Here is a 25230-nt window from a genome sequence, read left to right as displayed (position 1 = left end):
GGTATATCTAGGATTTGAATCCTGGAAACTGTGTTCTAAACTTAGTTCTAGAAACCATGCCCATAATCAGAAAAATGATACTTTTCCCCATGATTCCTGGCATAATACTTTTGACAGGAAATCATTGCAGTGAAGAGCAAAACTATAATAGAAAAGTACCCACTAATCTCTCAGTATCACTCTATTGAGGGCTCCCTAATGTGTCCTATTCCATCCATCAGTGCAAAGTACTCTTCATACAGTGGCCTGCATTCCATACATGCTTCTGGACTCTATTATGCGTGGGTTCAGGAATTCACATGTTAATTTTTTGAGATTATGAAATACAGCTGAGCTTACAGAGATACCTTGTTTGTTTGTTGTGGCTTGTTCTTTATTTCAGTTTCAGATATTGTTATTAACTTTGCCAAAGAGAGAAAATAAATGGCACTGATGTTTTGAGGTTTACTGACTGCTGAGAAAGAGACCTGAAAGAATGAAAATCTTACCTGAGTAGATGGTTAGAGATAGCAACCCTCATAAAATATGCTTGTCTCAAGCCTGACCTTTGTCCCAATCTCAGAATCAAAGTCCATGGAGCCTTTCTTTGGTTGCTACTTTGAATCTGGCCCAGGTCAATAGCCAGTAAAAGGAAATTGTGCTGAATTATCACAATTTTTATTTGTGCTGACTTATTGGAAATAAGGCAAGACAGATGAGTTGCAGTATCTGCACACTTGATTACCCCCTTCCCCAATTTTTCTGTGGCTTCATTTAGATCTCTTTGCTACAGCATTTTAGCTCTAACTTTGGGCACTGAATCATGCTACAATGTCCCATCGAGCATCTCGGTAATGCGATAAATTCATCCAAAGTCTCGCAGTGCCATCCTGCACGTGACAAATGCAATAACACGTCAGGCTCAAAACGATACCCATCTTAGGCAGATACTCCCTCTGCTGACAGCAGGTGTTTCTGCTTTATCTGAAAATAATTCACTGAATAGATAATTGGTAAATCCCCAGTTGGAACAAAATTTGATTCTGTCTGAGCATAGGTTACCAAGTGTACCACCAAAAAATAATTGATTTTGTGATATATTAAGTGGGGACATACTCAAGACTACTGAACTTTTCACTTAGGGCCTGAGGCTGAAGTTGAACTAGGCTCCCAAAGGTGAAGAACCCATGCATGACAAGGGCAGGGCTTCACACTCCAACAGCCAATTTAACTTTCATTTTCTTTATTAATCTAATATGTTCTACCTTTCACCAGGACGTGATGTGCAGGGAGTTTCATTAAAACGGTTGAGTTGTTATTGGAGATAATCACCGAAGGAATGTATCACAAAAGTCAAGAAATTCTGAATCATTTTTTTTAATGCTGTTGTTTTAGAGAAGAGGTTTCGGATGCTGATAGGGAAGTTGCTTTAGCTATAGGGCAAATTTAATTGCGTTTTTAGAAACTTCTTTTAATCCTATAATAACAAAAAATTAAATCAGTGCTGACATTTTTTTGTTGCCAGAAGAAGGTAGTAAAAGGGTAAAGAAATAATTGTTAGTTCTGAGAATATAATTAGCAACTTTAATGCTTTAATCTAAAAATGCATATTTTGAGCCTGGGTGAATGATTAAAGAAAAGATATCAAAAGTCTTTGAAATTTCTAACTGTGTTTGTTTTTAATTGTGAGTTATGAATCACTATAATTAGCTCATTTTAGTGCATTTATAATGCAAACAAATATGAATTTCTACAAGTTTAGGGATATTTCAGGGCAAATATGATTGATATCTTGACCTCTGGCTTAAGCCTTTCTTATAAGGTCTGGTAGAAGTTTATTTTTTGATTTGGATGGGGGAGGAAAGGGTGTTAAGAAGCCAGGATTAAATACCAGGAGACTAGAGTCAAGGTTGGTGTGTGTTTGGAGGTTTATTCCAGAGGAGTGATAAGGATGGTCCCATCAGTAGCCTGGGCTTCCTCTGGACCAGAGGGATGACTGTGTTCAGCTCCCTCTGCCCCGCTGGATGGAGCCTGAGGCTGGGTCTGAGTTACAACCATGGGAGGAAGTGCTGGGTTACAGACAAAGGTGAGCTCTCTGCTGCTGCTGCTGCTGCTAAGTCTCTTCAGTCGTGTCCGACTCTGTGTGACCCCGTAGACGGCAGCCGACCAGGCTCCGCCGTCCCTGGGATTCTCCAGGCAAGAACACTGGAGTGGGTTGCCATTTCCTTCTCCAATGTGTGAAAGTGAAAAGTGAAAGTGAAGTTGCTCAGTCGTGTCCGACTAGTAGCGACCCCATGGACTGCAGCCCACCAGGCTCCTCTGTCCATGCGATTTTCTAGGCAAGAGCACTGGAGTGGCTTGCCTTTTGCCTTCTCCGACTCTGATGCTGCTGCTGCTGCTAAGTCACTTCAGTCGTGTCCGACTCTGTGTGACCCCATGGACGGAAGCCCACCAGGCTCCCCTGTCCCTGGGATTCCCCAGGCAAGAACACTGGAGTGGGTTGCCATTTCCCTCTCCAAGTCTCTGATGCTAAACCTCTGTAAATGAGCACAGAACCTGCCTAGCCTGCTTCAGCTAGCTCTATCCTGCCCCACCTTGACAGAACCAAGAAACCTCATTACTATGCACTAGAAAAGGGAAAAGGAGAAAAAAAAAAAGACCCAGAGGGATCTGGGGAATGAACTTTTTGGGGGTCTTACTTCTCTCAGAGGTGCACATTAAAATTCTCTCTTTCATTCATTAATGTGAATACAAGCTGCCTGAGAAAATAGCTGGTGGGACCTCCCTTAATGAATAGTGGGGCTTTTCTATGCTCTAGAGGCTTAAAATTGGGTTTCATCCCACTGAGGATTTTTCTTTTTTCCTTCTCCTTCTGTCTTCTTAACACTGCATGTTTGGTTATATTTCTAGAACTCACCTAGGCTGTGACCTGCCTCATCCAGTTCTAATCGCTCATATGATTAGATTGGGACCACCCACAGACAGGCAGGAGGGGGCCACTGTCAGGTATTTTTCCAATATTATTTTAAAGTTTCTACTCTGCCAATCATATGTGATCAAACTCATTCTTGTGAAGTTCCTCATACTTCTTGGTTTAGAATAGGCCAGATATGAATATAAAAATCTTTTTTCTTGCTTTCAGGGTTTTTCACTGTGGTTTGAAATAAAATTAACTCTTCTTAGCCTTTTACAGTTTTGTTTTTTTCAGAATTCTGGTCTTGATTTCCTTATTTTTCCTCCATACATTCCAGGTATGTTTGACTACTGCATCTCGGAGCACTCATGCCCTCGTTCAACAATTATTGCCCCATCATGCATTTAGGATATTTTCTTGCACTGTCTTACGTTGCTAGTCATTTTCCCAAGGACATCTCTAAGTTTCTGAAGGACTTCATATTGTTTTACTTGTCTATGTCTTCAGGATCCAATGAATAGTAGTCCTTGGTGAGTGAGGATGATGTTCATGGACATGAAGCCATGTCTTCATCAATTTGCTCCTAACTCCCACCACAGGGAAACTAGAATGATGGGAATCCTCAGTCATTATTCCAGATCCTTAGGCCATTTTGTCTGGGGCCAGTAGGGAAAGTGGTTGTGGAAAGGGCTCTGCCAATCCAGACACGACTGTGGCAGGAAGAGGAGGTATATATTCTCATGCAATTTGTGAATGAGGTGACAAAGTGACAGCAAGCTCGAGAAGAGCTTGTGGATCAGCCCCAAAAAGATGTCAAAAAGCCACACCCTAGGAACCACAGAAACACTCAGCAATGGACAGTGACTGTGTTCCACATTAGTTGAAAAACACAGATTGTTTTTCTAAGGGGAAAGGCGTTTGGAAGTCTAGTTTAAAAGATGCTGCTTTCTTTTGTTTCTCCTTGAGAGTTTTTTTACCTTGTGGTATTTAATTAACTTGTATTGCATCCCATATATTATAAAGCATAAACCAAAATTTTACAGTGTATCATATTATTTCGAACAGTATTAATCAAGCAAGTGTATATAGGGAAAGGTAGAAAAAGATGAGGGCAAGTAATAAATACTTAAAAGCCTTGATACAGTTACCAACAGCTCTAGACACCGGTTCTGGATCACTATTTGTTTGTTTATATTTGTTGAGTGTCTACTATACCAGGTATTATGCCAACATAATTTTATCTGTTCATTGTTTAGTATTGTAAAATTATTCCATATATTTTATGAATCAATGAAATTTATAGTCTCATAGATATAGACTATCCAGTACGTTGAGCCATTTAAAAATTCTATGACATATTTATAATCATGACATTCAGAACTTCACATTTGATAGAGAGCTACTTTATCAGCAATTGTACACCAATTTGCCAGTAGGCTTTAAAAGCCAGATCACTTTTCTCTATGGAACCCAGGGAGAATTTGGTGACAGAAATGCCAAGATAAAACTCTTTTTAGAAAATTAGGTTTTAAAGGCCTATCTTTAGCATCATGGGCTTTATTTCGTGTCTTCAGGACATATCTGACTGCTTGAGATTTGGCACACATGGTGTAAGGAGTTAATATTGTACAGTCCAAGTGAGGGAACTAATAAAGGCAAGGTAGTGCCTCCTCTGTAGGATCAGATCTGTTCCCCATTATTTGGTTCTGCTGCTGAAGGAGAAAAATAAGTCTTGGATATTACAGCTGTCACTGTGACATCTGTTGTTTCAGGATCCGTGACTGCTTCAGTCACCACCTGACCCAGATCATCACCATAACATTCTGTCCACTATTAAACTGTGAAAGGTCCTCGCCCTCCAGGTGGTACTTCAAGGTTGACATACCAAGGTGTTTGTCTCTGTCCCTGCAACTGTCTCTCAACTGAAAAATACAGCCTCACTTTGTGCAGAATTGATGGCAAACCAAGTCTCCCAGGGTTCAAGGGGAGCAGCCGAGAGCAAGAGTTCTTGAGGCGTAGCCCCGTTCTGCTCTTAATCACTTGTCACAACTCCTGGAGGGCCTCGGGCGTGTTGCTTTTTGTTCTTTGTTGTTGGTGCTTCTCCTTTTCCTTTGAACAGATGACTCCAGCTATTAAAACAACAGTAACCGAGCTGCGTGCACATATCCAAGCTTACAAAACAGATATGTAAGAGGATGTCTGTCCTCCCGAACACATAAGGAATAGATGACTTTTGGAAAGTTCCTCTAAATAGAACTCCACTTCTGGTTGTATGTGTTTGGTTCAAATCATTAATGACTTAACAGAATGGCTACTGCTAATTTAGAGGCAAAGTGGATGCATTTGGGGGAGTGGATACATGTATTTGCTTGGCTGAGTCCCTTCGCTGTTCACCTGCAACTATTACAATGTTGTTTATCAGCTATACCCCGATACAAAAAAAAAGTTTAAAAAAATAAGTAAATTAAAAAAAACAGTTTATCACATGAGTAACCAAAATCAGGCCCACACATACATTTACAGGAATGTAATAACTATGTAAAACCAGTTACTGTAAGGAGCTTTCATTCCAAGAGCCCATTTGATTATTCATTAATTTATTTATCCACTCTCATTCGAAACCTGCTTATTGAGACTCTATAATGGATGAGGCAATACGCTGGGAACTAGGGTTCAGCACTAGAGGAGAATCTTCTGTTCTCATGATGTTTAACCTGACAAGAAAAGGCAGGGTTCACACTTACACTTGTGATCCAGCTTTCTCCCAGAAAAATCTAACCACTCTCAGCCACACAGCCATTTAATAGTCATCAATAAGCAGTTTACTTTCATTACATAATGAAGGCCCCACGTGATCTAAATCATAAAAGAAAACAGAAGAACCACAAGCTGGTTCTCATGTGGTATACTTTGATTTCTTTTCCTACTTCAGTTTCCCTACAATTTCTAGCCCTAATTCTAGCAACTAGTTACATGATCTTAAACCAGTCACTTAGCTTTTCTAAACCTTGATTTTTTCTCATATGTACAATTCCTTTAGTTGAAGATTTTTTTTTAAACCTCAAAAATATACTTTCAGACAAGCGTAAATCTTTTCAGATTCACTGTCTTCAAAGAGCCTCAGGACACTTGCATTATGGTTGATCAGGCAGGACAGGATCACACAGGGTTGGAGGCTGCCCAGTCTCAGCATCAGGAGTTTTCTGCTCACCTGGAGAGCCCCTGGAGTCTGGTCCTGAACAAAGACACATTATCCAGACCTGGCATTATTTACCCAGCTCAGAACACAGCGGCAGTCTTGGCAAGAGAGGAGGTTGGAGACTGCTTTTGTGGCACTTGCTGCTGCTTTATGGGTTTGCATTTGTCGTCCTAGGACTTTCTTTTCATCTCTTTTCTTTCCTTTTCCTTTTCTAATTGACACAGTGCCTGTACATTTAAATACTTGCAACCGGGTGTGGACATCTCGTATAATAGCTGTATTGGTTATAATGGCCTGTAACAGAAGTGAGTGATTGAGACCCAGGAAGAATGTACTAAAAATGAAACCCCATATTTGATGTTTTCTCTATAACAAAAAAAATAGCCTAATTATCTAATTAAGAACAATGATCAATTATTATATACAAATGTTGGATAAAATTTAATATATATGTGTGTGTGTATATATATGGCACTTAAAGCTTTTGAATTCTTTTTCCACTAAACCTGAATTTTCAATCTCTAATTTAGTTATTTTGGCTGTTTGTTCACATGAACTTTCTTTCACAAACAGCGAGTATTCTGAGGTCTTTTGCTGACCAGATCAAATACTTCAAGACGAGTGACATCAAAAGGCCTTGTTTAGATAAATGGGCTTCTGAAGTAGCAAGACTACAGTCATATGTTGATATCATGACAGAATATTTTTGAATATAAGGGTTTTGGGGTTTTTTTTTAGGTTTTATATATTTTTTTAACGAGGGTAGAAATTTGGAAATTTCTACCCCCAAATCCTCATGCTCACTGGCTGACAGGTCCTCCACCTCAGCATTCCTCCTCTGGATCTTTCAGGTTCCTTACTTCTGGTAAGGATGTGGTAGGATGGGACATCCTTGGTGGTCTAGTGGTTAAGGATCTGCTTTCCAATGTAAGGGACATGGATTCGGTTCCTCGTCCAGGAACTAGGATCCCACATGCCCTGGAGAAAGTCCGAGTGCCATAGCTAAGACCCGACACAGTCAAATAAATAAATTCATTAATTTTTTTTAAAAAGTGATAGGACACATTCATTTACACTGAAGGAAGCTTTGTTTTGTTTTTAGTCCTAGGCCTTTATATAAGAACAAAGTGATGAGTAATGTGGGGATTAAAGTCAAGAGCATCATCCTACTTCACCTTCCCTCCAACCAGTTTCTCCAAACTCCCTGCCTCCACACCCTTTGTGCTCCCAATTCCTTTCTTAGTGAATGAAGAACTTAATCCCAAAGCCCTGGTACAAACCCCAGAATTCTCTCCCTAGCTCTCCCTTCCTCTCCCCCTACACCCCATTCCTGGGGAGAGCAGGCACCTCGGTCTGAATGCACAGGAGAGCTCAGAACAGTGACAGACACCAAGGGAAAGGCCTCACCCTCAGGGAGTGGGACGTAGAGGTACAGCGTAGTGACGTGAGGGCCCCGATAGCCTGGGGTACCAAAACGGGGCCCTGGTGTCAGAGGAACGGATACGGGTCCCCCTGAGAAGGGAGACCCAGCAGCTTCAAAATCCTCTGATTGGAAATAGTCACTGCTTGATCATTTGCCCTTCTGGCAATGGTTGCAGAACGACACTGGGACCACGTCCTTCTCTGGCCCAAGCTGCTGGGCTAAGTGGCTGATGTGCTGCAGAGTGGGCTTTGGGCACTGCAGGAACACGCTCTCCAGGTCGCCTCTCACTGGGTTCTCCATACTTGTCTGCTTTCTCTTCTGGGCCTGCACTAGGGCCTCTGCCTCGCATATCTCCTGCAGATTTCGTTGTTGTCAGTTTCCTCTACCCACTGCTGCAGCAGAGGCCGCAGCTTACACATGTTCTTTGAAACTGAGTTGCAAAGCCTCAAACTGACAGGTAGTCCTTTGGCTGAATACCTTTCCAAAGAGTGAGCCCAGGTGAGCTCCACCTTGGTTTGGGTATATCCCAGGGTGATCCTCTTCTGCTTTAGGAGTTTGGCAAATTGTTCCAGGTCTTTCTGAAGAGCTTTGATGTCCTGGGACTCCTCAGGGTCCACTCCAGTTTCTCCTTGCCTAGCTTCGTGGTGCCTGGGTGGGGCGGCGCAGTGGTCCTGGGGAGGCCCCCTCGGAGTTGCTCTCCACCCTGGCTCCTGCTTTGCCCTCGGGCTGAGGCGCCCTCCAGGACGCCTCGGGGCACCAGCCCCACTCTAACCTGCGACGCACAGTAGGCCATCCCTCTGCATAAGTCATAGGGTGGGGGGCACGAGGGAAGCCCCCACATCTTGCACTGGGCACAAGCCCTGGCCGGATTCCTGACCCACCCGGAGGCCCTTGGAAGTTCATCCAGGTCCAAGAATCAACCCAGCCCGGCTGTGGCCTTCCCTGCTGATGTTCTCCATCGCCCAGCCGGGGCGAGAAGGCCTGAAGGAAGTTTTAAAGATCCATTAGTGGACTAATAAAAAATCTTTTTTCGGGAAACAACTATGAAGATACTTTTTATGTCTTCTTTGTGATTAGGGGGTGAGAGAAAGGAAGAAGCATATGTTTTTGTATATATATATTTAAGTTTCTACTTAAAAACTACCCCCTGAGTTCTTGATTATCTCAAGGTGAAGACAGTGTTAAATTACTTGTGGTGACGGCCTGTCAGACTGAATATGTAGCAGAAGGACAAGGTAAAGGGTAAAATGGATTCAATGCAGAGTGAGCTGTGGGGTTTGAGACTGCCCTAAAGGAGCAGACAAGGGAGGTGGGGATGGTGTCCCACCTTAATAAAACCCCACCTGTAGAATGTGGATGACTTTCTTTTGACTCCAAACTGGAGTCTCTCTTCTCTGTGGTGATTGGCATGTAGGGACTGGTACTCCTATGAACACACATGAAGGAAACAGGCATCTTAAAAGATGAGGATTTATGTTCTCAGAATAAACATTGGGAAGTATCAAGTTCACCCCGCTGGAAACTACAAGGGTCTGTTGTTATATGATAGGACCTGGGTTTACTCAGAACTCACAGGACATGTAAGGTTTTAAAGCAGATGTAGTTGGTAAGAAAATGGTAGCAATATACACCAAAGGGACTAGAAGGGAGGATGGAATCAGATAAACTCCTTAACGCATTAGAGATTTTTGAGTCTACAGTTGCACTGACTAATTTGGTAGCCGCAGTGGCTATTGAGCATTTGAAATGTGGCTGATCTGATTTGAGATGTGCTGTAAATGTAAGATGCAAAATGTCTTCAAGAAAATAGATTCTGAAGATTTAGTTATGAAAAAGAATGTAAAATGTCTTGTTAATAAAGGTTTCATAATGCTTATATGTGAAAATAATAATACCGTGGAAATGTGGGACTAAATAACATACTGAGTTAATTTCACCTGTTTCTTTTATGTTTTTTTCTAATATGACTATCAGAAAATTTTAAATTATTTATGCAAGAAAATTTTATATTACATTTACAATGTACATTATCTTTCTATAGGGTAGGACTGCTCGCAGGAACAAGCCCTCTGTATTTGAATGTGGGTAGATATAAGAAGGATGCTCATGTTAAGAATTTTAAAACCTGTGTTTCTAAAGTAAATTCTGTAAAATGGTGTAACAACATAGCTTATTATGATGTGGAATTGGCTATGCCATAGGTTAAGTAGCTTATCCCACACCTTAATGACACTATTCAATAAAATCCCATGTATGTATTGGTTTGGAATAGAAGTGTCCTATACATACCAAAATGAAAAAAAAAAGAGAGAAGGAAAGGATATAAAGAAACTGTGTTAACACTGGGGAATAGAAGCCATTCATTCAATACATAAAAGTACTTTTCGCCAACTCCCACAATTAAAGAAATTTCAGAAACGATTAAAGGATTTGGAAGTCCCCAACGATTCACTCTAAGAAAGTCTATCGTCTTAAAGAAACCTCCAGTAGAGTCAAAGAAGCATATCCTTTAATGGGATTTTTGCTATTTGAGGACTGTGTTCTAGGTAATTTCCAACATGCTGGGCATTTCCCCTCATTTTTCTCCAGAATAGTCCTGCATGAATTGGGTCTTCAAAGAGAAAATTTTTTATTTCCATATGAAGTCACTCAATGTCCCTTGCACGTTAACCCATCCTTCAAGGAAAGACACCTTCTCACAAGACTGTTCTACCACATCGCTCATCACTCCTGAGATGTTTTTCAGTCCCAGTGTAATTATCTCCATGATGGAGGAGGCTCCAGATGCATTTATTTGCCCCTCTCTGCGACTGGAAAATGTATTCCATATTCAGTTAAAGTCAGTAATTAAAACGACCTAATCTGCATTCACTTTGTAACCACCAGCTGAAACTCCCCCTCTGTCAACCCCAGAGGTGGGAGGGCTGCTGCATTTAAACCCACACTGAAGATCTCTGATTGGCTGGTACACAGTTAGAACAGGTGAAATAATCTAATCTGGAATATTGCTCTCCTCACCTTTTTTTAATAAAGATTTGCCTCACCACAGACCTTAATATAACAGCAGTAAAGGCAAGAGAGGAAATTGGAAACACGGCCAGGAGTGTGCCTTATGGTTCATAACAGCCCCAAATTGTAACTGTTTATTAAAACTAACACCCTTTTGTGAGTGAGGGTGTGGATCAAAATATCCAGTGGTTTCTCTTCTTCAATATTCCCTTTTTTTATAGCACTGAGTTTCAGTTTCAGTTTTAGAGTTTCATTAAGTTTTTAAGATTGTTTCTGACTGCAGCATTGACTTAAAAAGGCAACTTGTCCATAATTTATCCCTGTTCCTTATTTCCATTATTTATTTCAATCCGTAGGAGATGTCTATGGATGGATGACCTCTTGGGCCACTGGGACAAGAAAGAGTTAAGGCAGGTGAAGGACCAGAGGAGACAGAAGTCCAGAGAACTGCCTCACAAAATACAATTAAGGGCCTTTCCCAGGCGCATGGCGCTCTGGTGCTGCCAGAGGTAAGGAGGCTGAGCACAATGTTCTCCTTGTCCACACACCTCCCTTTTGTTTCAGCAGCATTTTGCCTCCCACACATGCAAAAGTTTGAATTTCCTGTTGGCTCTGAGGTGAGATTTATAACATTTATTAAGGTTACTATTCATTGTGAATTTACTGGGCAATAAGCCTAAGAGCTTTTAGGGGTTTAATTGCCTATGTTTACGGGGGTTGCAAAGCTCCCCGCAGAGTCACTGTCAGCCAGGTTGGCCAAATGTGGACTTCTTGGAGTGCCCGGGGCACATGTCCTAGTCCAAGGGGAAGGTCAGGGAGAGCTGAAGGGCTCAGAGGAGACAAAGCCTTCAGGGCATGAGATTGGTTTTTCTGCTCTGGCTGTTTTGGTCCACTTCCCGCTGGCTCATCTACCTCATTCTGGCCAAGTCTGAAGACACATTTGAATGTTCCATTCTCTCCAGGAAGAAAGAGAAATAATTTGAAATAATTGCATGAGGGAAGGAGAAAGGAAAAGAAGGGCTGGCAGTGGAAGTAAACACATGTTGCAAACGTAATATGGGTTACATAAACTGTTTCGTGTGTATTGTCACATTTAGTCTTCACAGCAGTCCTGTAAGGCAGGTATTATTACTCCCACTTTACAAATGAGGAAATTGAGGCTTAGAGAATGAAATCACTCGCAGAAATGAAGACAGCTAGGAGAAGGCAATGGCACCCCACTCCAGTACTCTTGCCTGGAAAATCCCATGGACGGAGGAGCCTGGAAGACTGCAGTCCATGGGGTCACTGAGGGTCAGACACGACTGAGCGACTTCACTTTCACTTTTCACTTTCTTGCACTGGAGAAGGAAATGGCAGCCCCCTCCAGTGTTCTTGGCTGGAGAATCCCAGGGACAGGGGAGCTTGGTGGGCTGCCATCTATGGGGTCGCACAGAGTCAGACACGACTGAAGTGACTTAGCAGCAGCAGTGAATAGAAGAACCAGGATTTCAACTCCATTTTTCTGTGGCTAGTCCTGGTTGGGAGCTCCACATTTCATTCACTCCTGTTTAGCCCTTAGTTGATGCTCATTTAACCTAAGCAATTGGTTCAGGTGTGTCATCAGGACATTTGAAAGTACAAGGTTAAAATTACTTTTAAGATGGTAGGTTTGTTTTATTGCAGAAAAGTAGCTTTTTTGCAACAGCCTTAACTCTTGACCTCACCAAACCCTTGTAGAATGGAATGAATGCCCAAGAGTGCAGTAAAGTCAACTGAGCAACTCTGTGGGCCAGGCAGGACAAAGGGACTGTAAAGGGTCTGTCAGTCTGAGAGGGAGAGCTCCTGAGGCAGTTCACTAATTTGATAAAAGGGTGGGAGAAAGTTCTGGTTCATTTCATCCATTCATTTATTCAACAACTATTTGGTATGCACTTACTGTGTGCTAAGCACTGCATCAGGCATGGGGGATGCTAGATAATTCAGCACTCTGCCTGCTCCCTTCCTGCTGTGCAAAGGCGACAGGATGCTGCTCACTCCCTGTCTCTTAAAGGGTCTTTCAAATCTACCCAAGTTCTGTCACAGTGACAAATTTCTCAGGTTTCTTAAAGAGATGGTTTAACAAAGGGAAGAAACAAAGTAAAAGAAGTAAAAGAGTTGATGGGCAGACAGTGTACTCTCTATGTGAAAAAAATAAACAAACCTATATACGTATACATACATTTGTATCTATACATAGTGCTGGGCTTCCCAGGCTGCACTGGTGGTAAAAGAATCTGCCTGCCAATGCACGAGACGCCAGAGATGTGGGTCTGATCCCTGGGTCAGGAAGATCCCCTGCAGTAGGAAATGGCAACCCGCTCCAGAATTCTTGCCTGAAGAATTCCATGAACAGCGGAGCCTGGCAGGCTACAGTCCATGGGGTTGCAAAGAGTCAGACACGACTGAGTGATCACACACACATACATAGTGAAAGCTTCATATCTTCACATGAAATAAATTAGTAATATATATATATACATACACATACATAAAGATGCATGTGTTCACACCTGTGTGTGTAAAATAAGCCTGATGTACAGTTCAAGACACCATTACAAATTTGATTGGTCTTCTAACAGGCAGAAAACCTACTGACACGGAGGACTAAGCGGTGGAGCCATCGCTGGTGGAAATGTATTGTTCAGGACATTTGTTAACTTGTTGATGCAGCAGTAGAAGTTGAATCAGATTCAGTTATTCAGTTGAAGAATAAATTGGAATATTTCGGTACATTTCTTTAAAAAAAAAAGCCACTCTAAGCTTATGTATTAAAATGACAGAGTCTTAAATAGGGGTCTCTTTTTCTAAACAAAAGATATGCAAATTGCAATTCAAGATTTATATTATGATAAAAACTGAAATACAAAAGAGTCATTATCCTGCAAAATGTAAAAGTGCATTGCTTCATGAGTCTATAATGATATAATGGGATATTGATGTAAAAAAAGGTATCAGAAAGGAGACAATGACCTTAAAATTTTAAGTCAGAAACATTAGAATTGAACAGTAAGTATCTACCCACCTAACTATCCATCTATCTATTGCATATTTTAGAAATTTGAGGTGAGGAACAGTATATTTTTATCTGCTGATGGTGTCGCCGTAATAAGGGGTTTGGGGTTAGAGAATGGGAATTATTTTTCACATAACCATTCCAACTCTGAAACTGGATAAAGATTTTACCTTGAATATTAGATTAATAGGACTGTCTTTCCTAAAAATTAGTGGTGTGTTATGAGGCTTGGAAACCATTCCTGGCCTAGCCACAGGCCAGCAAATGTCAGGGACGCCAGTTCTCCCTGCCTAAGTATGAAAGACTCACTCACAGTGAGTTTGCAAGGACTCTTAGTTTTTAAGATGATGGGAGCAATTTACAGTTAATCACTGTGTGTCACTGAAAAAGGATGGATCAACTTAAAGACACTGCAATAGAACACAAAAGATTTACTCTCTCAAATCACAGGGAAATTGTAGGAAACTATTTACACTTGAAGTTATTCTATTGGCTTATTTTAAAAGGGGGAAGCGTGTGTGTGTGTGTGTTTCAGGGGAGACACGCTTAAAGTAATCAAGTGATATACCACATGTGAAGCAGACGCACAGGCTTGTTCCCACTACCAAACAGAGCAGAAGGCCTGGTTTAGCTTTATTTGGCAGGAATTTATATACTTGCCTCACTATTTGATCTTAACTTAAACAAAGGATGTTGGTCTCAGCCACCACTGATTTCAGGGTAACAGTTCTGCCTTCTTTCTGAAAGGCAGCAGGATTGTGACACTTAGAAAATCAGATGGTTGCACAGTATGGAAGTTTCTTAAATGTTTATTTATTGTAGTGAGCCAAACCCTCCTTTTCTTGTTTCAGAGTGTGCGATCAATTGCACTGAAAGCTGTAGGCAGAAGGATCTTACTTTCATACAGTTGTCAGAACCTTGGCGAGGCCATGCAGAACAAACCCAAACAAACCAGGGACTCTAAATGAGGCCTAAGAACCTACTCTGAGCCCAAACTCCTGATAATTTTCCAGTTCAGAAAGTTGCTGAGGGTCCTCTGTCAGGGTGAGCTCATGGTTTATGATTTCAGAGCCTGTGCAACGCTCCCTTCTATTTCATCTTGACTTAACGTCATTAGTCTTCCTTCACAGAAACCTGAGCGCTCATTTTCTAATCTATCTAGATGATACGCTGACAGCATTTTCCCTGATCGAGACTTTACCATTTATGTCTCTGCCTCTGTTAATCATTTGCAGAAATGAGATTTATAGTAAAAAGGATTAAATCAATCCTGACTACCTCCCAATTCTTAGGTTTTCGGGGATTTTTGATGAACACAGAAACCATGGCCCCTCGGAGATGCTTTCCTAAGAAGATCTTTCTTAGCTTTGTGAGGTGGCCTTTCAGCATCTCTGAGTCTCTGTGGATCATAGCAGGTCTACTTCTCCATGTTTTGTTTGGCAACCACGCCTCAGAGGCTACCCTCGGAGCAACTCAAGCTGTTTTTGATTGGAATCGATGAGTGAGCCATCCATTCTCTTCTCCTTCATTCTCCATCTTTCCTTCATTCTCTTCTTCCCAGTCTGAAGATGAGTACCCTTAGGAAAGGTATCAACCGATTTCAATTAAGTGTTTGTCTTTTGAGTTTCTCATCATGGGGTAAATTGTGACATTTTTTAGCGTGCAGGGATTGAAGAGAAAAATTGCACTAATCGAAACTAAATCATAGTTTATTTTGTTCCTTTCTAATTTCTCTAATCTTGCACTGACTTGAAATTGCTACCATGTGGCAACCCACTCCAGTACTCTTGCCTGGAAAATTCCATGGACTGAGGAGCCTGGTAGGCTGCAGTCCATGGGGTCGCAAAGAGTCGGACATGACTGAGCGACTTCACTTTCTTCACTTCCTTTCACTTGTCAGGCCTTGTGCAAGGCCAGGGACTTTCATGAACGTGCAGTCTTCCTTCTGTATTCACGAGGGATAGGTTCCAGGACTCCCATGGATACCAAATCTGTGGTAGTTGAAGTCCCTTATACGAATATAAAATGACGTAGCATTTCCATATAGCCCACACACACCCTCTTGTTTACTTTAAATCATCTCTACATACATAATACAGGGTAAATGCTATGTAAGTAGTTGCCAGCACAGCAAATTCAGGTTTTGTTATTGGGAATTTTCTGGAATGTTTCTCCCATATATTTTCAGCTGTTTGACTCCACAGATGAGGACCCTATCCTGGAGTGGTAGTCATTCCCTTCTCCAGGGCATCTTCCCAACCCAGGGATCAAACTCAGGTCTCCCACATTGCAGGTGAACTCTTTACCACCTGAGCCACCAGGGAAGCCCTATAAAGGGTCAAGTCAACTGTAATCATTTTCTTTCTTTCTCCTCCTCCCTTTGTTCCTTCCTTCCCTCAGTGTTTGTTTGTTTGTTTTTCCAAATTTATTATTTTGCTTAGTTGCCTTGGATTTCTTCCTCTGATCCTCATGGTGAGTACAGGGATAGCATTTCCTGAGTTTTTTCTTCATTCTGTAAATCCTGTTTATCCCATGAGCTGTGCTGTCCAGCAAGAAGGACAGTGATCATATTGACATATCCTTGGCCGTGTGTCTAGACCAGAGTCAATGCCTTTAAATTCACTGAACCACTTACTCACCAAAAGTCATTCTAAATCATCTGCTCTATGTCATTCTATTTCTGTCTACTGCAGTCTAGAAAATATCTGGACCATAGTTCTCTCTGTTTGATTTCCTATGTCTGGCCCTGTGTTCATCCACTTGGTCTAGGTAGACATTTTGGCTTCTCTGGCTTTTACCCTTATTACTAGATAGATTCTAGTCCTTTAACACAAAATGCAAATCTTTCAGACTCTCCCCTTTTGGGGCCACTCTTGGAAATGATTTGATACTAGAGATATAGTTAACCTATACACCCAGAATCTTTTTACAGTACCATCTTACTTGGTTAGTATAGGGCTTACTGCAGTCCCTGGGTTTAAGGGGGTAAAGGTGAGTAATACGTCACACATTTGGGCCTCAATTTGGAGTGTCTTTTTTCACCATGGTGAACTGGCTCATGCCTGTATATTTTAAAGTCATTGTGCCATTTCATTTCCCCCCTGAGGGTTAAATATTTGTATGCGTAGGATTTGTGTCTTATATACACAAAGATTTGATTGCCTAAGATCCTAGCAGTGGTTGCATACACTGCGTCTTCATGGGGATTAGACTTGGAGGTGGTAGAAGCACCCTACAATTTTTGGACTGAGATAGTATGGGGACCTGCAAACTGTAGCCACAGACTAGGAAAGAACCAGAAAGTTCACCCATACTAGAAAGGTAAACTTTTGGTGATTCCTCAAGATATGACAGGTTGAAAAGGAACATCAGAAGTAGGAGCTAGGGTACCTCACTTTTTTGTTAGTTTGACATAAAGGATTTAGCAATTAGGAATAGAATAAGAAACATTACTAACTCTGGTTTCAAGGATTCGGTGAGTCACATTGTGTGGGGGGCTCACCACCATCAGTATCCACAACAACACCTCCCATATACACAGCATTCTGCTGAAGATGCAAATTCGTATAAAATACAGTTCTTCCTTTCCAAGAGCTTATGATGAGTCTAAAAGGGACCGCTACAGGCTTAAATGATAGAAACCACTATATAAGACTTGTTTGGACTGTATCACACTGAGGGTGCTCCAAAGATAGTAGAGTAACTGAAACTGAGATGAAGGAAAACTTTGCTTAAATGTGGCCTACTTCACTGGTGTGTGACCTGCGCAGTCTCATGAGACTAATGATACTGGGCTGTCACTATCTTAAAATTCTTAGTAATTTAATCTTTGAATATGTTCCATAGGTGACACCCTAGGTAGAATGGAGCAAGCACATCAACAGGGAATATACATATACAATATGCATGTCTGCCTGTCCTTTCTGCCCCATTCACACTTGTAATTCACAATGCCCCAGGTGAGTGTACAGTTCTGGTGGACCTACAATATGGGGGAGTTACTGTGAAAGACTCAAAGCTAGTACAAGGTCAAAATGCTATATCCATGACTGTAAGCAAAGGAGAGGGGACGCTGATGTGCCCTGGAGGCCAGGTTTTCCATTCCACCAGAATTTGCTTCAAAAAGAAAACACAGAAAGAAGGCATGGTGTTCGAAGAAATGCAAACAATCAAAGAATCATATCATATCCTTCTTACTCATGTTATGTCCATGTGTTAGCCAATCACTTAAGCTGAAAATGATGACACAGAAGTAAAGGAAGTGGTAGGGCGATCCAGAGTCCTTGTTTTCCCCTCTTCCTTCCCTTTTCATCAGTAAATTGAAAGCACCATGTTGGTGAATGTGTATGTATAAATAAATGTAATATAAACAGTTGAGTTCGTTTCGTGTACCATTTCCACTCTTTGGTAGCAAAATACATATGCATGTGCAAACTATGAAATAAAACTTATGCAATTTCAGTAATTCTGCACATAATATAAATACTTCTGTATTTACATTTAAAACTGGCATTGCCAATATAAAGATGAACAGTAAATAAAATTAATGTTAATAATTAAAAATCTTAATTTTTGTTTACTTAGAATTACACTAATAGAAAATTTAAAATATGACAATTCAAAGGCGATACTGCAGAAGAAATAAAATTTTATACTTCTTCCTGTTTTTTGAACAAAGGCCTCTATATTTTCATTTTTCAGTTGGTACCACAGACTATACAGCCCCTGCCTAAGGGTCTGGATGGAAAGATGAAACTTGAAAAAGCAAAAAACTTCTATTGGAAGTGCTATTTTTATGCCCTAAAATTGATTTATCTGATTTGGTCCATGAATACCATAATGAAAGTGGGAACGCTCAAAAATATTTGATCTATTGATTCAAAGCTTAGAAAATTAAACCTACACAAAATACTTGATCATTTTAAATTTTCTCTTCTGGTTACTCTATGCTCTTTATTTTTTTATATACATTCAACCTTTAAACCTTCATCTGTAGCAGACTTGATGTAAGGTATAGGGCAAGTCAAATTAGGTTCTTCTCAAAATGTTAAATCATCACCCATGACCTTAGTTGTCTCCAGAATCACATTTAGATTCCTGATTTTTCTTTGTAAGTTCTTTATAAACATTTATTTTAATCTCCATTCATTTCTATTCACTGACTGTCCATGCCCCTGGGTTTCTGTGGGTTCTCAGCAACCATCTCAATAACTCCTTTATGGAACTCGCCTCTTCTACCTCTAAGTCACATATACCACCCTTTCTACCTGGAACAATCTCAGCAAGCCATCTGATTACTTCTATTTCTCCCTTCTCTCAATGCAAAAAAAATGGAGATTTCTCAGTCTCACTCCACCTTAGCTCCACTACAGATCCACCAAAAGAGAGGAGGAAGTACTTTATAACTATAAAACACCGTACACACACAGAGCATGGCTATTAAAGTTGTTTTAATTATGTTGAGAACAGTTAATACTTCTTTAAAGCTTACTATAGCCAGGCAGTATTCTAAACGTTTGTGTGTATTAATGCATTTATATTCTCACAACAACACAGAAAGGTTAAGTAACTTGTTAAACAGCTAATAAGTGGAGGAGGTGGGATTCCACCCAGCACTTCCCCATTTACCTTCCTAAGGAAAGCTATGGAAAGTCTCACAACACCGTACTTTGACTATGCCATCACACTGATCAATTAGCATGTATTTAAGAAGACTCTGCCTCCATATGCCCAAGAGAAAGGGAGGAACCCCCAAACTTTTATATTGACGATTGCCTGCCAGAAAAATCCTCTCACTGACTCTATGTTTCTGTCTGGTTCAGCTTTGTTTTTTAATTTTGGAGCACAGACCTTCTCTGGGAAGTTAGATTTTACTTTGATATTTCCACCCAAGACTGGAGTTTGGAGAGTATGCTCTCTCGCACAGATGCTTACTTGAGCTATGTGACCACCAGCCTAGGAGACTCCACTGCAATCTGCTTGGAACTTCCTACAGGACCACCCAGAAGCTGCAGCTGGTGCTGAGTACTACGGTGGCCGCCTGTTTACATGAGAATGTGAGTTGAAGGAAGTAGACAGTACCTGCTTTCTGCTGTCAGCCAAGGACTCGATTCCCATGGAAAGATTTGATGTGTAATCTAGAAATATTCAAAAGTTTTAGGCCCCAACTATTTTCCAGACATGGGAAAAAACTGGGGCAAAAGGGAGTTTCTGCCAGGATGCTGGCAGCCTCTCTCTGGTCCGGCAGAACCAGCTGTAGGTCTGGGACCATGGGTCGGACAGACTCCAAATGTGCTGATCCTCAGATAGACCACGTTGAAAGAGCCATTTTCTCATACAAAGACTTTCCATTGAATCATATCCTATGCAGTATCTCTGGCTTCTCAGAGAGGAACAACACTGAACTTGTAAAGAAAACAAAAAGTGTCCTTAAAACCCTGGCCCATATCTTTTGCGGATAGCCAACTTCATGCCTAGCCGCCCCAGGAGGGCATTTGGCAACAGTCGCAGAAGAAAGCTTTTCTGTCCTGATGAATAACAGTGTCCGGAAGAGCTGTCTTACAGGGTGAAGCGTGCCTGTGGAAGCAAGGCAGAGTTTTATAGAGCTGTTAGTGATGCCTTTATAGCACACTTTAGGTAGCAGATTTTTCGCTGAACAGGTTATCTTACTTCTATGTTTTTGTAAATCAAACTCTTCTTTACAATTTTGTTTTGGAGCACTTCAGAGGGCTCACAAATTAAAGAATTTCTAACATCTCTTTCCACAGTAAATTCAGATTTTCAGAGATCAAGTTGCCTTAAATTGAGGGGGACCTGTATCAACAACTTGGTCCCTTCAGTTTTTCCCTTTTACCAGGGCCATGTCAAACCATCTGAACTCCATGAGGCTAACATGCCCTGGGAAAGAGAAAGAAGCAGGCAAGCCACCTGGAGACAAATATCGCAAGTCGATGAGGCCTCTCCTCTGTTGAAGGCATAAAGCATATTCTTTGGGGTTGAGCCTTGAGAAGGAAAGCACACTCAGATTTATTGAACTGGTACTATGCACCAGGCATTTAATTGCACACTAGCCCCATGAGGATAGAAGATAATGAGATAAAACTTAATAAGCACCTACTAGCCAATGGGCATGAAGCTAGTAACTTCATTTTTAAATGGATTGTTTCATTTAGTCTTTATAATTAGGGTTGCATAGTTAGCAAATTAAAATCTAGTTAACATCTAGTTACATTTGAATTTCAGATAAGTACATTCTTTTCAGTATAAATATGTCTCATAGAGTATTTGGGATATACTTATACTTAAAAATGTTGTTTTCTACCTGAAATTCATATTTAAGAGGGGAATTTTGTATTTTATCTAGAGAAGGAAATGGCAACCTACTCCGTTATTCTTGCCTGGGAAATAACACGGACAGAAGGGCCTGGCAGGCTACAGTCCATGGGATTGCAAAGAGTAGGACACAACTTAGTGACTAAACCACTACCACCACCTGTATTTTATCTGGCGACGCTATTTGGAAGAATCCTAAGAAGAAACTATTATTATTCCCATTTTATAATTGAGGAAACTAAGAGTCAGAAACATTTTTTTAAAAATGCCCACAATGGTAAGTAAAGGTAAAGGAGTTGGGATAACTATTTCTGTTTGATTTCAAACCCTATTCTGTCAGCAACTATACCATACAGTCTCCATCTAGGCTAATAAATAGAGTCAGTTTTATTCTGTCAAATAAGCTGCCTCAAGAGAAAGAGCTAACTTTAATATTAAATACTAGATATTTATTAATGATCTACCTAATCCAAAGCCTTGTGCTAGGGGTGGAAATAAGAAAAGACGCATATGAGGATACTTTAAGAACCAGAACCTGCTCTCATAGGAAAATATAATGTAGTAGAGAAGATGAATGAGAGATAAGAGAGGGAGTTGAGGGAGAGGGGAAAATGCTAAATATATTTCTAGTTAATTTCAGGTGTTTTAAGCAGGAACATCGGTGTTGTAGTTGACTCCACTTTGAAAATCCTGAGGTCCACTTTAGAGAGCCTTGGTGGTATGGAGGTGGGTCCTGAGGAAAATGGATGACCATCCTTAGTGTCCCCAAGGAGCAAGATTCATATAAGAGATTAGCAACTGCCACTTTGTGCTATCACCAATGCCTCAAGTCCATGGCTCCGGGTTAGAGTTGATAGTGGCTTGGCTGTCACATTGCCCACCTCACTGATACCAGGGTAGCCCTGGCAAAGCTGCCCAGTGAAGGCTACCCCTTCCTCCCTCAGCACTTTATGTGAAACCTGCCCATTCTGCCAACTTGTGTGAAGATAGCCAAAAGAGATTTGTTTAGGAAAGGCAGAATCTAAGAAAGCAAGTATTAGAAGCACAAAGAAATTAGAATCATCATAGGATAATATCTGAGTTCTTCCTCAAGCACTGCGTCGGATGTTTTTTAAGTTTTATTCCTAAACATCACAAGAAAACAATAAGGTAGAAATTGCTCTCTCTTCCTTACAGATGAGAACACTGAGACTCAAAGATGGTAAGGGCACATGCTGAAGGTGAACCATTCTTTCTGTATAGCATCGGGTTTCCTCCTTAAAACAAAGGGAATGGGACCTTTTCCCCTGCAGGCAGGCAGGGAAATTCAGCTAAACAGCAAGGAGAAAGAGATGATGTTCAGGGCCTTGGTGAAAAGAAATGGAGCTGAATCTAATACCATTCTCTCTTATCTCTAATTGAAGCTGAGGGTAGACATGCCCGCATTACAGCTAACATCAAAAATAGAAATCAACACAGTACAAATGAATATCTAATACTATAGCTTATGGTATGATTCTTTTTCCTATGTCTTTTTACAGACTAGAAAAGATTTGGGAAGAGAAACTTAGAAACAGAGACAGAAAGGGCTTATGTCTTGATAGTAAGGACAGTTTTAAAGTTAAGGTTCTGGTTTTGATAAGAAAAAGCTTTCAAGAGTGCTTTTTATACAGCATTGTATATCTGTATTTATAGTCAATTCCTTCCTTCACTTTGCCTCTCTTGCGCTACAATGCTAACTTTCCCTTCATATCTTCCCAATGGTTAACATTCTGCTTCTGAAAATTATCCATTAAAATTTTATCAATTTTGTAGTTTGGTGAGACAGTATGAGGAAATGCCATTGTGAAATTAGATTTTTCTTTGACATCAGGCGCCCAGTCAGCAATCCAATCCCATGTGTTTCTATTGAGACATTAGGGTTTGATATAATTTTGGGCAGAAAACATTTTAAAAATGAAACAATTGAATTTTCTAGATGGTCTTGGGGACCACTTAGCTTAAGAGAATACACTTCCAAATCAAAAGCCTTTCAATCATTTTAAATATTATTTGGATGATATTTGCTCTGTGTGTAGTAGCAGTTTGAATTTGTATTGAATGTTTGACCGGCTCATGCACACATAGATGATGTATGAAATTATTATTTCATATTTTTCTAGTGTTTGCATTGCAAGTGACATCTGGCTGACAGGAACTTGGAGAAATGGGATACGAAGTGAATGCTGCAGTTACCACAAGCATCGTATTTATCAAAAGGTTTAAGGTTGGCCTGTCTTTGTTTAACATATGAAACTTGGAACATTGACTGGGAAGCTCTGTGTTTTGTGTTGCCTGCATGTTTTAACTGAGCTGTTTAGGAAAAGAGCAGTCAAAGAATAAACACTAATTGTATTATTTGTTCTGCTCATGAAAGTAAATATTATACATTCTAATTTTAAGAAAACACACTTAAATTAGATTTGATATAATTTCCATACATTTTGCCTGTATTCAGAGAATTTACAGACTTCATGTTAGACAAACATGCATATTGAGCACTAGTCATCATTATTCAGAAAAAGCAATGTGGAAGAAAAAAAAACTCAACTGCATTTTTAGTTTTATTTTCTAATTTGTGAATGTGCAAAATTGAAGGAAGATGTGAAAACATGTAGTACAGTGTTTGCAAGCTCTGACTGTTGAAATACACACATATAAACATACACATTTTCCTATTCTGCCTTTTCATGGAGGTCATGATGCCAATTACGAATTTAGTCATGAGAAATAGCATTCATTCAACAAAAATTCATGAGTGTACTACTTTGGACTATGTTCTAGCTGGATACTGGAAAAGTGCAGAGGAATCAGACAATTCCTGCCCTTAATGAACTCACCATCAGGTAACAGGAGAGGTAAATATGGAAACCATTAGTTCAATAGAGGGGTTTAGATACCATAAGAAAAGAGTGGAAGCATTGACAAAGTTGGGCAAAATGGTTATAGTGGTCCATCTACCAAAGGCAGATTGGGAAGAAGAAAATGCATTATGGGGGCTGCTGTGAAAGCCTTTCAGGTATAAAAATAAGACATGCTCATTTTTTGAAACTTGAAAATTTCAGGAAAGTGAAAGATGACAAAAATCATCCTTGTTATTATTGTCTAAAGACAAATATTGCCAACTGGCTTCTAACCTTTCCCTCCATTCTTTCCTCAATATATATATATTTAATTTTGGAAGCATTGTGATAGTACTGCAAAAATATTGCACATATTAAAAAAGAAATTAGATGCTGCATTCCAAAAACCCCAATATCACTGTTGAATGAATTTCCATGTTATTTTAAGCTCTTCCTATATACGTAATTGTTTATGACTGAATAATACTCCAATTGATATTTAATGTCATAAATGAGCCATTACTCTGCTAGGATATTTGGTTTGTTTTCTAACTTCCTCAATGAGCAGTAAGTTGATAACTTCTAAGGACATGGACATGGAACAACAGACTGGTTCCAAATAGGAAAAGGAGTATGTCAAGTTTGTATATTGTCACCATGCTTATTTAACTTATATGCAGAGTGCAACATGAGGAATGCTGGGCTGGAAGAAGCACAAGCTGGAATCAAGATTGCTGGGAGAAATATCAATAACCTCAGATATGCAGAACACCACCCTTAAGGCAGAAAATGAAGAGGAACTAAAAAACCTCTTGATGAACGTGAAAGAGGAGAGTGAAAAGGTTGGCTTGAAGCTCAACATTCAAAAAACAAAGATCATGGCATCTAGTCCCATCACTTCATGGGAAATAGATGGAAAAACAGTGGAAACAGTGTCAGACTTTGTTTTTTGGGGCTCCAAAATCACTGCAGATGCTGATTGCAGCCATGAAATTAAAAGACGCTTACTCCTTGGAAGGAAAGTTATGACCAACCTAGATAGCATATTAAAAAGCAGAGACATCACTTTGCTAACCAAGGTCCGTCTAGTCAAGGCTATGGTTTTTCCCGTGGTCATGTTTGGATGTGAGAGTTGGACTGTGAAGAAAGCTGATCGCTGAAGAATTGATGGTTTTGAACTGTGGTGCTGGAGAAGACTCTTGAGAGTCCATTGGACTGCAAGGAGATCCAACCAGTCCATTCTAAAGACCAGTCCTGGGTGTTCATTGGAAGGACTGATGCTAAAGCTGAAACTCCAATACTTTGGCTACCTCATGCGACGAGTTGACTCACTGGAAAAGACTCTGATGCTGGGAAGGATTGGGGGCAGGAGAAGAAGGGGACGACAAAGAATGAGATGGCTGGATGGCATCACCGACTCTGTGGACATGAGTTTGAGTGAACTCCAGGAGTTCGTGATAGACAGGGAGGCCTGGCGTG

At 40.5% G+C, this 25230-nt stretch overlaps 1 pseudogene; it reads right to left on the bottom strand.

The window, feature by feature from the left end:
• Positions 1-800: 800 nt before the first annotated feature.
• Positions 801-10282, bottom strand: LOC129540378 (POU domain, class 5, transcription factor 1-like; annotated as a pseudogene).
• Positions 10283-25230: the final 14948 nt, after the last annotated feature.

The sequence above is a fragment of the Moschus berezovskii genome, chromosome 4 (genome assembly GCF_049115385.1).
Source record: "Moschus berezovskii isolate FMDL1 chromosome 4, NW_MosBer_1.0, whole genome shotgun sequence".
NCBI lineage: Eukaryota > Metazoa > Chordata > Mammalia > Artiodactyla > Moschidae > Moschus > Moschus berezovskii.
Note: the sequence above shows the minus strand (reverse complement) of the source record. Positions and strands in the feature narration are given on the sequence as shown.